A 17085-nucleotide genomic window follows, 5' to 3' on the forward strand; every position below is an offset into this window, starting at 1 on the left:
GGCTGTACATAATCAAGTAATATCTCTTATCTTAGCTCTTTAAATTCTTGCACTTGGATAGTGGATTTCGGTGACTCTGAATACATGGCCAACTCTGATAAATGCATTGTTAATCTTGATCCTAAGAGGTAACATAAATCTATTACTACAGCTAATGGATCATCTATGACAGTTAATGGAGAAGGAGAAATATATTTTTTGAACTCTTTACAACCTTCAAAAGTGTTGTTTACCCCTAATCTGACCTCAAATCTGCTACTAGTGGAAAAAATTACTACTACTATTGATTGCAATATGATCTTTACTCCCAACACTGTTATATTTCAGGATCGCAAGACAATGAAGAGGATTGGTAGCGGATACCAAGATGAAAATCTTTATTTTTTGTCAGATGAATGTAAAGCCTTATGCACCAGACAACACATAAACGAGAAGAAGTGGCATATCAGATTGGGACATCCCTCTAACAGTGCTCTTAAAATTTTGATTCATGATTCCCATGGTTTGTTTGACAATAAGGATTGTGATGTTTGCAAATATGCTAGACTCTTTAAACCTAGTTTTGCTTTATCTGAAACTGTTGCTGAAAACTATTTTGATTTAATCCATTCAGATGTATGAGGTCCAGCGCCATTAGTCTCGTATGTTGGTTTCAATTATTATGTCAGTTTTAGTGATGATAAATCTAAGGTTACTTGGCTATTTCTATTGAGAAGCAAGGACGAAGTGCTTCATAAGTTTAAAGAGTTGTGTAAATTTGTTGAAACTCAAAATGGCAAGAAAGTTAAGGCTATTAGCTTAGATAATGGATCAGAATATAAGAATGGATTGTTTGAAGTATATGAAAAAGAAAATGGCATAGATCATTAGTTCACTTGTGCCGATACTCCGCAACAAAATGGAGTCGTTGAATGTAAGAATCAACATCTTCTTGAAAAAACTAAAGCACTTTTATTTTAAATGAATGTGCCTAGCAAATATTGGTGTGAAGCAGTTGCAACAACATGATATTTGATAAATAGACTGCCTAGTCAACAATTGGGAAACAAATCCCCTTTAGAACTTCTTAGAAACAAGAAAATCAACATCAACCATCTCAAAGTGTTTGGATGCACTGTGTTCATTGCGTCTGACCCGTCAAAAAGAAACAAACTCATGCCACGAGCTCACAAATGTGTATTTTTGGGGTATTCTGTATCCAAAAAAGGATACAAGTGTCTAGATGTCGAAAATAATAGACTCTATGTTTCTAAAGAAGTGAGATTTAATGAGCATCTTCCTTACTTTTTTAATCATGTTGAGTGCAGGGGTCACAATGAGCCTAAGGGGGAGAACGAGTCCATAATCAATTATGATGATTTTGTCATCATCATAAATGAGAAGCCTTCTGAGTCTGAAATTGATGGTGATCATACTGATAGTCAAAATAAGGAGAATGAGCTTCCTACTGCAACACCTCAAGTAAGGAGATCTGGTCGTACTTCACATCCTCCATCATATTTGAAGGACTTTGTCACCTTTCACACTGGTAAATATCCTATGGAGAATAACATTACTTATGATCATCTGCCAACACATTATGTCTCTTATCTTGCCAACATATCAGCCCAAAAGGAACCGATAAATTTTCTTGAAGCCAAAGAATCTCTCATATGGACCAAAGCTATGAGAGAAGAGCTAGATGCTCTTGACAAAAACAAAACTTGGGAGATCACTCACCTTCCGAAGGGAAAGCAAGCAGTTGGATGTAGATGGATATACAAAATAAAACATAAAAGTGATGGATCTGTAGAAAGATATAAAGTCAGACTTGTTGCCAAAGGCTACACTCAGACTCAAGAAATTGATTATGATGAAACCTTTGCTCCGGTAATAAAAATGAACACTATTAGAGTACTTTTATCAATCGCGTGCAACAAACAGTGGAATTTGTATCAACTTGACGTTAAAAATGCCTTCTTGCAAGGAGAGCTAGAAGAAGTGTTCATGCACCTTCCTCTAGGGAACCTAAAGAAAAAAGACTCAAACCTTGTGTGTAAATTAAAAAAGGCTATTTATGGGCTCAAACAATCTCCTAGATCATGGTATACCAAACTCAGTTGTGCTCTTGAAGACGTCAACATCTCTATCAGTGTGGTGGATAATTCCTTGTTTATTAAACATTATGAATGGCATACCACGGTGATTCTTGTATACGTTAATGACATTATAATCATGAAAGATTGTGAGGATGAAATTGCTAAAACCAAAGCCTATCTTCACAAAGTTTTTGATATCAAGGACTTTGGCCATCTATGATATTTTTTGGGAATTGAGGTTGCCTACTCAAAAAGGGGAATTTTTATTTCTCAGAGAAAATATGTTCTTGATCTCCTGAAAGAAATTGGGAAAACTGGATCCAAACCTAGTGACATACCTTTTGAAGCTCATTATAAACTTTGCGATGAAGAAGACCCAGTCATTGACATAAGAGGATTTCAAAGACTTGTTAAAAAATTAATTTATCTTATGGTCACTAGACCAGACATTGCTTATACTGTCAGTGTCATAAGTCAGTATATGCACTCTCCAAAAAAGGCTCATCTCACGGCCATCGATAGAATTTTACGGTATTTGAAGAAGTCACTAGGGAAAGGAATTTTGTTTAAGAAGGGAAAAAATCTTGACATTGAAGAATTCTCGAATGTCGACTGGGCATGCAGTGAGGATAGAAAGTCCACTACCGGCTATTACATATTTGTTGGAGGAAATCTCACAACCTGGAAGAGCAAAAAATAAAACATTGTTTCTAGGTCAAGTGTTGAAGCTGAATATAGGGCTATTGCTTCCACAGTAGCGAAAATTATGTGGACCAAGTCTCTATTGGGAGAATTAGGAATCAAAATTAAAAAGCTTATTCAGATGGTTTGCGACAATCAAGCTACTATCCATATTGCTTCAAATTTTGTATTTCATGAAAGGACAAAACATATAGAAATTGATTGCCACTATGTAAGGGAAAAGGTCAAAAAGGGTGAAATTTGCACTCCATATACAAAGACTTTGGATCAACTTGTAAATGTGCTAACCAAAGGACTCAGAAAAAGCAAGTTTTATCAAATATTAAGCAAGTGGGGTTGTATGGATATATACGCCCTACTTGAGGGGGGATGTTGAGATAAGTGTTACTTTCACCGAGACCCTATCTTTGGATGGGCGTTAGGATGTTGATTCTATTATGGCCGTAAGATCTAAAAGGCTTGAAGATTTGGATAGTTGTCAAGATATTGTGTATCCTTTCTTGTTAAGCTTTCTTTTATGTTTTGGTCTGTATTTGCCTCTATATATTGAAGCATCATATGATTCCTAATATGAAATAAAAGAACTAATAAGAGAGTCGGTGTGTTCGTGGACGTAGGCCAACCTTAAGGTTGAACCACATTAAATGTTTGTGCCTCATTTATTTTCTTTGCAATTCGCATAAAACTCATTAAGGACTCACTGAGATCTAATGATGCAATTGAAGAGGATTAATAAAGAAGGGGAATGTGTTTTGTGCTTTGCATGGATAGGAATCACCATCATGCTTTCGAATTGTTTGGATTTGTTTCTCAGAGTTGTTGACTTCTATGCAGTGTAGCTAGAAAGGGTGTTTTGGATCATAATAAGGCATATCCCCAAGTTTCGTGTGTCCATGCTGATTTTGATTTTTTTTTCCCGTGAGAGTCCATGTTTTTTGTTTTCATGAGGAAACAAAGAAAATCATCCTCTTTTGAGAGGGGGTTGTGTGTTCTCCATCGAAGACAAATTTGTGTGTTTGGGGGTGTACTTTAACGCCCCAAATAATTAACTCAAAAATTTTGGAATAATTTTTTTTTTAAACCACAGCGAAAATATTCTATTAATCCCTCGGTCAAATAATTTGGGCGGGTTACAGGAGATAACACAAACTCAATAACATTAGACGAATTAAAATTTTGCCTTGAAATAATACAAGTCGTAAATAACATAATTAATGAATTTTAAAGTCAGAGTTCCTCAGGACATCCACAGAAGATATGATCTCATGACACTGTCCACAGCGACGACCGCAATTGCCCATCTTTATTGGTTTCCTAAATATATTAATTCAGATGGGGTCAGACTACACCCTGTTTGAGTAAGAAGCATAATGTCAACATGAATGTGCTCAGTGTCATGTGTACAAGTATATGTGCAACACATTGATATAAGGAATGTCAAAACATGCAAGTAAGTTCTATGGGGCTCGTTCAATACAAAATATTTCATTGTTTAGTACATAAAAGAAAACATTAATGGGCAACACATCATATGAATGAATCACATTTATGTTATAACAATTCAATATAAAGGAAAACATTACTAAGCTATGCATCTCATAAATGAATAATTGTCATACCATAACAAATGCGACATCAAGCATTGTGTGTATACTTGAAGACTTTCAAAAGTGTACTGACTTTATTTTTCTCTTGTTAATTACCATGTGGTTATGCACAAGCATTCGACAGTGTAGTGGATCAAGACCACACGGGGGTTTGTTATGCTTTTCCAATTCAATACCTAGTATGACTAGCCATACTGATATCCAAATGGGTTGGTTCACGACCGAGAGAGTACTCCCTAATGGATAGAACTAAAAATAGGATGCACCCTGAAAACTTTTGCAGAAGAGTTGGATCCACCACATAGGATGCATTGGTAGTCCTGACCACCTAACTCTGAGGACTAGGGACTGAGTGAGACGCCTCGCTCTCATAAAAACAAATTTGTCCCATGAAGCTTGTATCATCTACCCTCTCTAAGGTAGAACATGGGTTTGGTAACATACACCATCTTTCAAGTGTACCCAAAACCCTGGAAAACCAGTAACATATATTGTTTTCAGGTATACCCAGAATCTTGAGAAACCGGTAACATATACTGTCTTTGAGGTATACCTAGAATCCTGCAGTTCAGTTATATATGCATATATTAAATCTTGTTTATTTCTTTTATGCAAATCATTGCACCACAAGGAATTTTCAAAATCCCAAACCCATACTCAGAGTGATCAAGTGTATGCACATTTCTCAACTTAGTGCATAGTAGGCACTAATACAACTTTTCAGAATTACGGCTCAAACCCGAGTCGAATATTTGTATAAGCATTATTTTAGCTTTTATTTCTGAGGTACGGTGTACATATCATACCTCACTGATTATGCCACCACATGGCATATCAACATTTCATAAATAATCATATGGCACTATAAGAGTTAAGGAACTGCAAGCTCAGTTTTAAGCTTTCACGTGATTATGGCATGACAAATGTCTTTTATTATGCAATTTTTTGCAGAATAAGCACATATCAACCAGAACTGGACATCGTCATTACACTTGCAAGCAATCACAATTCAATTTATATTCAAATCAATTAGCATCGTAAGGGCCTATATGGCACCATAAGGGTACAATATGCTCAGTATCAAGCTTGTACCATCATACCCTTGTAGTTTTTCTTAATTGTGCAATTATAACAAAAACATGCATTTAACAATAGGTGGTTCATGCATTGAACATGGGTCACAACATTCATACATCAACCCCTTACAAAACCATGTGCAATATGAATACATCATTGATATCTCATTCATTTGTCGCATTTCTCAACACATAACATTCTCTTCATAAGTAGATCATCAAAATTCTTTTGTTATTTAATCATGTGCACTGCAGTGAGTTTTTCTATAACCAATGTATTTGCACATTAGTGAGTTTCAAATCTACTCTGAGTATGTGCATAATAGTGAATCTCTGATGTAATACATATTTCATTTGCAGGAAAAGTAACAAGTACAATTGTCATTTTCTATACTTCACAAACTCAGAAATGAGATAAACATATATTTTGGGAACAAATAGTGGAATGTGTAACTTTTGCAAAAGTATGTCTGTGTATATTATGACAACCCAAACCATCCAAATTTCTATCTTTCTTTAGATTGACAAATAGAATGATAATATATATACAATTGAGGTTTTGCGAATTCAAGCATTTATCGTTTATAAGATCGTACCGAACCTTTTGTCTCTCAAAATATTTTATCATATAGATATAGATATAGATATAGATATACAAATTCTCTTTATATTATAGTTGGGCTGCACTGAGTCATACACATGCTGACAGTCCATGGTAGCCCCAACTGGGCATGTTGACAGAGTGGCATACCCTTTCGATCAATGGCGGTTAGTGAGGAGCTGGGATCATTTGATCCCTGCTTGTTGTGCTTGTAAGGGTGCAGCGGTGGTTGCCACCCTGCTAAACATGAAAAACCGGGTCTGTTGTGTTATGCAGGCACAGAGCCACCAGAACAGAGGCGATCAACTGGGCGCAGTCAGCCCTAGCTGGTCTGCCATTATACATCTTTTTTTTTTTAAGCAAGCTAGGGCATGGCAAACCCCAACGGTTATTATTAACTCTTCTGAAAAGCAAGTTGGGGTATGGCAAAATCCCACTGGTTGTTATTATTGCACCAATGGGTTTTAAAACCTGCAACGTCTCAACATCAAGTGACGTGCATGAACTGGTTCCTATCAGTCCAGCAGATCCCCCATTGGTTGTAACAAGCAATGGTTGTGCCAATAGGGTATGGCGCACCCTGTTGCATCAACCATGCCCAGATCGATCTGTATATATATAAGAGTACTTATTTATTATTATTATTTTTTTTTTATTTACAGTAATTTTTATTCTTCACCTCGATACAGAACACAACACTTATTTGCATGCTTCACGTCATATGTGTCAAACAACTAACCACTGTGATTGTTGGTGATTAGATAACATTCACACAGTTTCAACAAATTTGATGTCAAACATAATTTATTATAATGTCAAGTCAAATCGTGTAAAAATTTGAGCATTTCAACGCAATCAAATGCATAAGACATGAAGTAACTTGAACATTGATCTACTTGGATATACTATTGGGTATATGCACATTTCTTTGGATTCATTAGATAGGTCTGATGTATGGACGAGTATGCATAATATTGGACATGTACAATAATAAAAAAAAAAAAAACACAACCCTGCATATGTATTTTTTTTTTTTTACCATAAACATGTTGGTTCATTTTTTTTTCTATGGCTTACGTAGATGCAACTCTAGCATCAAATCTGTGGATTTTGTGATTAAGCACACGTATATATAGACTCAACATAAGATCTGCTCAAATACGTAGATCTATGATTAAGCATATTCATATGCAGATTTAACATCGGATCTATGATTAACACCTATATATGCAGGACTATAAAAATCGAATATGCACAAATACGTAGACTTATGATTAAGCACATACGTATATAAAAAAAGTTAAAAGATCAAAACTATGCAAAACTATAGAGCGACCTTAGATGTATACATTACTTCAACCATGGTCGAGGCTAATGGCTGAAATGAATGTATCATCGTGTATATATATATATATATATATATATATATATATATATATATATATATATATATATATATATATATATTCAAGTGGTCTAACACCTATACGTGTCTCCCTCCTCTGCTTTTTTACTTGTTTCTTCCTTTTTCATTCCTTCTCTTCCTCCTCCTTTTTTCTTTCTCTTTCCTTCTCTTCCTCATCCTGTTTTTTCCTTTCTCTTTCCTTCTCTTTCTCCTCCTGCTTCTTCCTTTCCCTTTCATTCTCTTCCTCGTCTTCTTTCTTCTTCCTTTGCCTTTCATTTTCTTCTTCGTCCTCTTTCTCCTTCCTTTGCCTTTTCTTCTCTTCATCATCTTGATTCTTCTTCCTTTGCCTTTTCTCTTTCATCTTTAGCATTTGCCTTTCCTTCTCTTCCTCCTCCTTCTTATTCTTCCTTGGGCTTTTCCTTTCCTCCTCATCTTCCTTCTCCTTCTTCAATTGCCTTTCATTTTCTTCCCCCTTCTCCTTATTCTTCCTTTGCCTTTCCCTCTCCTCCTCCTCCTTTTTTATTTGCCTTTTCTTCATTTGCTTTTCATTCTCCTTCTCCTTCTTCATTTGCTTTTCCTTCTCTTCGTTATGTTTTTTCTTCTTCATCATCTTTAGTTCTTCATCATCCTTCATTTGCTCTTCATCTTCAATATCTCATGGATCAGGCTCCGCATTATAAAATTTCAATGTCTTGTCCTTTTCTTTATCATTCTCAATCTTTATTATATTTTGATACGTTTCATAATGCTTATATATATCAGACTGGCAAATAATTTCTCCAGTAGTCATCCCCTCGAACGGCAGAGACTTTTTTGTCTTACGAATTTTAGTCATTGCTAACATGTACAACACATAAATTTAACTGCATCATTATATGTTACAACCAGTTCCCCAAGTATATATTATTACAAATTATCACATTCGTTACACAATCACCAACATTACAAATTGTCACAATATTTGGCTTCATAAGTAAACATCATTGTAAGATTTAACAAACTTAAGTACAAATCGAGGTAACTTCATAAATACACATCGCTACTGCATCAAACGTATAAATCGTTGTTTCTTCAAACATGCAAATCGCTACTGATTTAAATGTATAAATTGTTTATGATTCAAACTTACAAATCATTATAGAAATCACACCCTTCATAAGTACATATTGTTGTAATTTGTGGGCTTTATAAGTAAACATCGTTGTACGATTTAGCAAACTTAAGTACAAATTGTGGTAACTTCATAAATCATAAATACACATCACTACTGCTTCGAACGTATAAATCATTGTTACATCAAATGTATAAATTGTTACTGCATTAAATGTATAAATCATTTATGCATTCCAACGTACAAATCATTGTAGAAATTTAGCCTTCATAAGTACATATCGTTGTAATGTTTGGCCTTCATAAAAATAAATCGTGCTAACTATATTTTTTGATGCTCAAAAGATGGATAGGTACAAATCGATTTGTTTCAGTATGAAAATAGGTGTTATTTGGCATGAATAGTACAACCAGTTGTAAGATTTAACATTCAAATTTACAAATCGATTTGTTTACATAACAAAATCTTACACGAAACTTACCAAAACGACAAAAGTTTTGATAATCCGACAGTGGAGGAGAAACACCCAGAAGATAGATGCAGTCAATGGTGGCAGCAATACTCCCACTACGCAGACGGCGGCAAAGGTTGCTCTGACGATAGTAAATGATGTCAAAGGGTGCTCCGACGGCAGCAAATGATGATAAAGGGTGTGTCGTCAAAGGGAGCTCAGCATATGGTGCATCATTTACTACTTAGGGCAAAAACGGAATGTTTGGACTTTGAAGAGTTAAGATCATCCTCCATTTTTTTGGATGGAGGATATTTTTGTCTTTTTCTCGAACCGTCGTTTCATGGCATCCACCCTTTTCTGGATGGAGGACATTTTTGTCCTTTTCTCGAACCATCGTTTCATGACGGAAATGGTGAAAAAGGGTACGTAAGTCTTTGCAATTGCACTGGACTCTGATGCTAAGTGATGCCGACACACACGGGGATACGAACCCCACGTGCTTATATATGTGGCGCTCATTCGAACCCCCGAAGATGCACCTGTGTGTTCGAGGAGGAAAACATATAACCTGCTTCGCCGGATCAGGGACCTAACCATGATGACTATGTTTGGCACACCCTTTACCCTTAAGGAGTCGCCTTGCTTCGGCATAAGCTACTCTTAATAATGCAAGGAGCTGACGCCCGTGAAAATGGAACCCATACCACCCTAGAAGCCAAGGCCCCTTCCCACTACATCAAACCCCTTCCATTAGTGCTTTTCAAAGAGAGATCCCGTCATATTAGTTATCACAAACTTTTTGTGATATTTGATATTGACTGCACACGTACCCCTTTTCTGTGGTCCCAGCCGGATGGCAAGATACTCAGTTCAGGGAGAGCTGAGCGCAGAACCGTGTGGCCTAAAATCATTATCACAAATTTTTGGTGATATTAATATGACGGGGATCTGCTTATGCGCATGGAAGAATAAAGAGGAAGTCGGCCTGTCATTCTGGGACATCGACAGACACTGGAAAGAGTATATAAGTCTGCCCGCTAATGGACCGGGCCAGCCCCCCCGTTAGCCCATGGGCCTAATCGGGCCGGGCTTATCATATAATAATATATAATATTATGTATATTATTTATATAATGTATTATATTATATTATATGTTATATGTAATGTATTATATGTTATGTTATATATAATATGTATAATATATATAATAACAGGTTGGACCCATGTCGGGCCGGACCAGGACAGAGGCCCAGTTCCGGCTGAGCCAGGGCCAATTATACTGGTCCAGGACCTCTATATGCAGGTACTATTGCATTTGGATCTGGTTTATGGGGGAGGCCGAGTTTGTTTGGACCCGTTTCTTGTTTTATTATGTTACTCCTGAATTCTAAAAGAACTCTTTCAGTGCAGGGAAGATCAGCTGCAATGTGATTGCACACTTTTGGTGTTCAGGCTTGGCTCATTCTTCTACTTAGTGATGCACACGAGCTGGCTCGGCTCGTGAAGAAAAATCGGATGTTCAAGTTCGGCTCAAGACGAGCTTGAACAGCCATGGCTCAGGATTGGCTCGAGTCAAGCTTGAGTAGGTCTTGGATGAGCTCGATCAGAAAACTTGTATTTTAAAAATGTTTTTACACTTTTAAAAATGTTTTTAAACTTTTAAAAATTTGTGTAAAATGCCTTCTTAAAAAAAGAGGAAAACGGTGAGATTAGAACCCTTGCCACTTCCAAAGATGACCAAATACTTATCCATCAAGGTAAAACTCTTCTTTGCTAGAGGAACAACGCCGGTCCAATTGAAGCATTTGAATCTCCCTATGCCTGGGTCTACGTACTGGACTAAATCTAGGGTAGACCCAGATGGATCCAGACCCAAATCTGACTTTGAGGCACCTGGTTCCCACATGAATAAACTACTGATGTGAACCTAATAGATACCAATTGGACCATGATTGATCCAAATCCAAATCTAAATTTTAATCCAGTACATTCCAACTCATTCCCCATCTAAAGCTAAATCCCATGTAGTAGAATCCAATACAAATCTTGTTTAGAAAAAAAAATGAATACGTGTTTTGTATGCAAATTAGCAGAAACAGATCAGACTTTATCCCAATCCAAATATAGATCCATCAAAAAAATGTTGATCCAAATCCAGACCAAATCCAACTACAGTTGGCAATATAAGTCCAAATCCAATCTAAAAGCATATTTAGATTCTATTTTGAGATATATATGAGAAAGTAAAGCATTGGATTCAGATCAATGGTCCGATTGGATCCGATCCGATTGTATCCCTAAAACTATCATGACCTCACCATCATTGGCTAAAATAGTCCCAAAGCTAAACCTACCCCTACTTTCCAACCCAGTTGGGTGCATTGCTCTTGAGATATTTGTGGGCCGTCCAGTATTTTGTTTTGAATGAAAGTTATGTCCATATGCTCATATCATATGGGTCCGGGTGGCAATTTCTGACACGACCTGCCAACCCGCCTCTTAGGCAGGTTCGGGTTGGGCTTAAGCCAACCCGTTTAATAAACGGGTCGACCCGTGTAACCCGTTTATTAAACAGGTCGGGTTCGGGTTGGGGGTATGCCAACCCGCCAACCCGGCTGACCCGTTTAATAAACGGGTTAGGCGGGTGGGTCAACCCGCCAACCCGTCTGCCCAACCCGCCAACCCGACCGCCAACCTGACCCGTCAACCCGACCCGCCAACCTGCCTACCTGCCAATCCGATCCGTCAACCCGCCAACCCGACCCGCGAACCTGAAAACCCGTTTACCCGACCCAACCCATTTATTAAATGGGTTGGCGGGTCGTGTCGGGTTACCCGTTTATTAAACGGGTCGGGTTCGTGTTTGCCACAGCCGACCCGTTTAATAAACGGGTCGGGTTCGGGTTGAGGTATGCTGACACGTCAACCCGCCAACCCGACCCGATTGCCACCTCTAGGTCCATGTGGGTCCAGCTCCTTAGGTCGGTGTATGTCACACTATCAAACACACACACATTGCGTAATCTATTCAAAAAACACATCAGGTAGGACAAGTTGGCCCCGCAGAGTACGCACCTGCTTACATACTTTTGTTCTTCTTCTTTTATTTTATTAGAAGAAACTGTCCACCTAATCGCGCTGGCTCAGACTGCTGTACTTACGATAGCTGTCCTGTCAACACAAAACTCCAAGAGCTTATCCCTCACCCCAAAAAAATTCACCCAAGCTCTTCGGCTTACGCAATGAGTGACGTCCATCGAGAATTGAACCTGAGCTGTCCGTCTAGCAGCCAGCCAGGGCCCCCATTGCACTACGTCAAAGCCTTTGGGTTCAGGGTAGGTCATTGCCATTGGTTATTGAAAATCAAGAATGGGGGCAGACTGAGGCTGGATACTTAGTTCTAGAATATGCTTTTTTGAGCTTAGAAGGTTTTGACCAATACTTTTTTTTTTTTTTTTTACATCTTTGACCCGCATGAACTCAAACCAAGTCTAAGCTGAGTTTTGTTTGGGACCAAAACCTAAGACCAGGATTGCGGCCTTGAAACTATGTCAGGACTCCAACAAACTGACTTAAACCGAGTTTGACAGCAAACCCACCATTAGGGATGGCAGTGGACCGGGGGACAACATAGCCCCGCCCTACCTCGCCCCTTTTGGATCGGGGATGAAGGGCATGAAACAGGAATGGAGGCAGAGATGAAGGTTAAAATATATTCCCGTGCGGGGATGGAGGTGGGGATGGACTTATGCTTTTCTCCGCCCCGCCCCATCTTCGTCTCAATCCCTACCTTTCTCCACCCTGTCCCGTCCCCAATCCTTTAAGGAATGACTATAGATTGAGGTGAAACGGGCCCTGCCCCGCATCACCTCCATTTGAACCGGAGATGGAGGACATGAGGTGGGGATGGACTTACGCTTTTCTCCGCCCCACCCCATCTTCGTCTCAATCCCTGCCTTTCTCCACCCTGGCCCGTCCCCAATTCTTTAAGGAATGACTATAGATTGAGGTGAAACGGGTCCTGCCCCGCCTCACCTCCGTTTGAATCGGGGATGGACTTACACTTTTCTCTGCCCCGTCCCATCTTCATCTCAATCCCTGCCTTTCTCTACCCCGCCCTGTCCCCAATCCTTTAAAGAATGACTATAGATTGAGGTGAAACGGGCCCTGCCTTGCCTGACCTCCGTTTGAACCGGAGATGGAGGACATGAAACGGGGATGGAGGCTAAAATCCATCCCCTTGCGAGGATGAAGGTTCAGATTTTGAAACGGGGCGGCGTGGAGACCTTGTCCCCCCCTCCCGGTCCACTGCCATCCCTACCCATCGTGACCAAGTTGGCGACGAGCTCGTAAACTCATACCATTGAATTGGTAAGTTCATTGTTGTTAGAATCGGTTTTGGGTCTGAATCCATTTTGAAAACAACTCAAAGAATTGGCCGATTTGAAATTGAATCAATCAGAATGGTTGATTTTTAACCAATCAGATGACAAATGTCACTAAAAGTTTCAAAATTATATTAAATTTATTTTAATTCCCCGTAAAAATATTAAACTGAATCAGCCCTTTAGAAAATCGTTTTTGAGTCTATTCAGTACGAATCGGCCGGTTCTGGCTAATTGGCAATGATTCTTACAAATTGGTAAGATTGATCCCATTTAGTTTGAAGCCAACTAAATGATCATGACACGTGACCACATGACTAGGGGTGTCAACGGGTTGGGTTTACCCAGACCCGACCCATACCAAACCTGATTAATACATAGATCCGGTTATAGTTCATGAAATGTTATACCAAACCCGGGCCCCACCCGAGTTTCAGTTAAGACCCACAATTTTTAATGTAAAAATGATACAAAAATAGTATTTTACAGTGTCCGGGTATGATTTCTCTTATGGTAGGTTCAATTAGACTTGAGTCCTAACCCAATATCATACCCAAAAATTGCGGCCAAGTCTGGTCCTATCTGGGTCCAAACCAAACCCGACCCGTTGACACCCCTCTACATGACCAGTGCAATCCTCGATGGGTGAACTCAAAACGGTCAAAGCAGACCAGGGTCAATATTAAATCTATGGCATTCATACGTTAAGGGTAAGTAGAAAAAAAAACTTTGAAAAATCTCATGAAAATAATGGCATATATATAAAAAAATGTATAAAAATATAATAGTAAATTTGTTAATATTATAAATATATAAAAAGGTCTTTTCCTTTGGTATAACTAAAAAAAATCGAGTTCATTAGTGTAAACTCTAGGCCCCCCTTACGATGGCAAAGAATGCATCAAGGGTTTTGAAGTATGAACTCCAAATGTCTAGTCAACTTGGTATAATACTTATTGGTAACCTTACCCATGTGGTGTAGGGTCTTGTGTCAAGCTGAAGGCCTAGATCGAATCTCATTGGTGCATGAGGCTGACATTACTTTATCACATTTGAGGTATACCAGGATGGGTAATTGTATCCTTAACCTGAAGTTTTACCGTACAGGGACCTGGGGTAAGGGTGGCAATCGGGTAGGGTTGGCGGATCAGAATACCTCAACACGAACACAACTCATTTATTAAATGGGTTGGATGTGGCAAACACAAACACAACCCATTTATTAAACATGTAACCCGACACAACATGAATAACCCATTTAATAAACAGATCGGGTCGACACGACATAATTACACGACACAATGACATGTTTATTAAACAGGTCGACCCGATAACATAGACATGATAACCAACCCGATAACATAGACACGATAACCGACCCGAGTAACACAATAAGTTTATATATATATATATATATATATATATATATATATAAACGGGTTGCAGGTTGACGAGTTCATGTAAACTGGTTGACCTGCCCGCCTAACCTGTTTATTAAACGGGTCAAACGGGTCGGCGGATTGGCATACCCCTAACACGAACATGACCCATTTAATAAATGGGTTAGGCGCGTCGACCCGTTTATGACACGAACCCGTTTAAGCCAAACCCTAACCCGGCTAAGAAGCGGGTTGGCGGGTCAGGTTGGCAGGTCGGATCAGATTTTGCCACCCCTAATCAGGGGTGTCAACAAGTGGGGTTTGGTTCAGTCTAAGGTAGAATCAGACTTGGATTAGATTTTTGGGTAAGATATCAGGTTCAAACACAGCTCTAATCGAGTTTATTATAAGAGAAACTATACCCGAACCCGATAAGAACTACGTGAACTATACTCAATAAAATAATATTTTTTTAGTATTTTTATAATAAAAATTTACAAAACTACAAATAATAATTAAATATTTAAAAACCTCAAAAAACTTTTTTTCATGTTCTACGTCAGGATAGAACTTGCCCTATCTTTATACACAATTATTCTAAAATGCATAAAGAACACGAGGAATCGTACTTCTGCAATCATGTCCTTTGAGGGATTTCTCAAACTCGACACACTCCAGTGTAATATCAACCATCGAAGCAGGTTATATGCCCCCCCCCCCCCCCCGCATTGTTTGCTACAGTGCGTGTTCGGGGGTCCCAATGAGTGCCACGTATGTAAGCATGTGCAGCTTGTATCCCCATGTTTGTCAGCATCAGTTAGCGTCAGAGTCCGATGTGGTTGCAAAGACTTAAGTACCCTTTTCGCCATTGGTGCCATAAAATGACGATTCTAGAAAAGGAGCAGTTGCAAAGACTTAAGTACCCCGGATATGGTTATTTAAGACTCAGTCCCTGCACTGCAGGATTATCCGAGAAAGGAGTTTCCCTGAAAAAGGCCATGAACATTAACCTTCTCTCTCTCCCTTCTCTTTCTGCCTTTGTGCACATCCAGCAAACGATCCTACACTGCTCCATCAAGCACCAACTGACCTGCACACTGACTGTAGCATGGTTCAACTTGATGAGTTGTGGAGCCTGATTCAGAGTTTTTGCCCTTACAGGAAGGGGGGTCAGAGGACTCCTCTTGGTCTTTGGGGGGCAGCACCCCTCAAAATAATTTTTTTGGGGGGCTTGTATAAATTCTTTCTTTTCTTTTCCTCTTGTAATTGTCGAAAAAGAGCAATAAAGTTTTTCCTCTGGGCGGCCATGGAAAAACTCCCTCTCAGATTTGAGGGGAGGTTTTTCCACGTAAATTTGTGAGTCGTTGTGTTTTGTTCGATCGTTCTTTTTTATTGTTTCCTTCGGTTGTTTCTTGCTGACAATTTTTGTAACACTCTTTCCTGCCATTGGTGTCATGAAGCGATGATTCTAGAAAATGATAAACTTTTTTTTTGCTACACGATTTATGAAAATCGCATTGAGATTTGCCTTTTTTTTGCAACGTGATTTAGCGATTTACGAACAACGCGTAGCGATTTATATTTTTTTTTGCTACACAATTTTCGTAAATCGCTACTCGATTTAGCGATTTTCCATTTATTTTTGTTACGTGATTTTCGTAAATCGATACTCGATTTAGAGATTTGCCATTTTTTTCCTATGCGGTTTTTGTAAATCGCTACTCGATATAGCGATTTATGAAAATTGCGTAGCGATTTGCTATTTATTTTACCGCAAGGTCCGTGACGGGAAAGCCAGAGAGGAGCGTGCCATTCCCGACGTTGGCGGGGAGGTGGGTCCTGTCGGAGAGCACGACACCGAAGGTCAAGATGAGGACCTCGCGATGCCAGAACCTGATGAATGCCCGTGTTGAGGAGCGTCAAGGTGGCCTAGAAGGCATAGCTCTGATCGAAAGTATTGCCGACGTAGGGGTAGATGGATTGTACTTTGAAAGACTCCGTTGTAGGTGTATTGGAGGAAGATTTCGTTGTAGGTGTACCTCAAAGGTGGTGGAGGGGCCACCGCAGTTGGTTGCCCGTTTGGATGAGGGCAGCATTCCAACCACTGCTAGCAGGAAGAGGGTGACGATCGTCATCGGATCGTCGACACTTTGCTTCTCTTAATTTCTTCTCTAGAGAGAGAGAGAAGGGTTTTACAGTGTTTCACGGAGAAGGAAGAAGAAGATGATGAAGATGAAAAGTTCAAACGGAAAAGAAAGACAGAGCGCTTCAGGTTCGTTTCGTTGT

This window comes from Nuphar pumila, chromosome 14 (genome assembly GCF_984573655.1).
Source record: "Nuphar pumila chromosome 14, dmNupPumi1.hap1.1, whole genome shotgun sequence".
Lineage (NCBI taxonomy): Eukaryota > Viridiplantae > Streptophyta > Magnoliopsida > Nymphaeales > Nymphaeaceae > Nuphar > Nuphar pumila.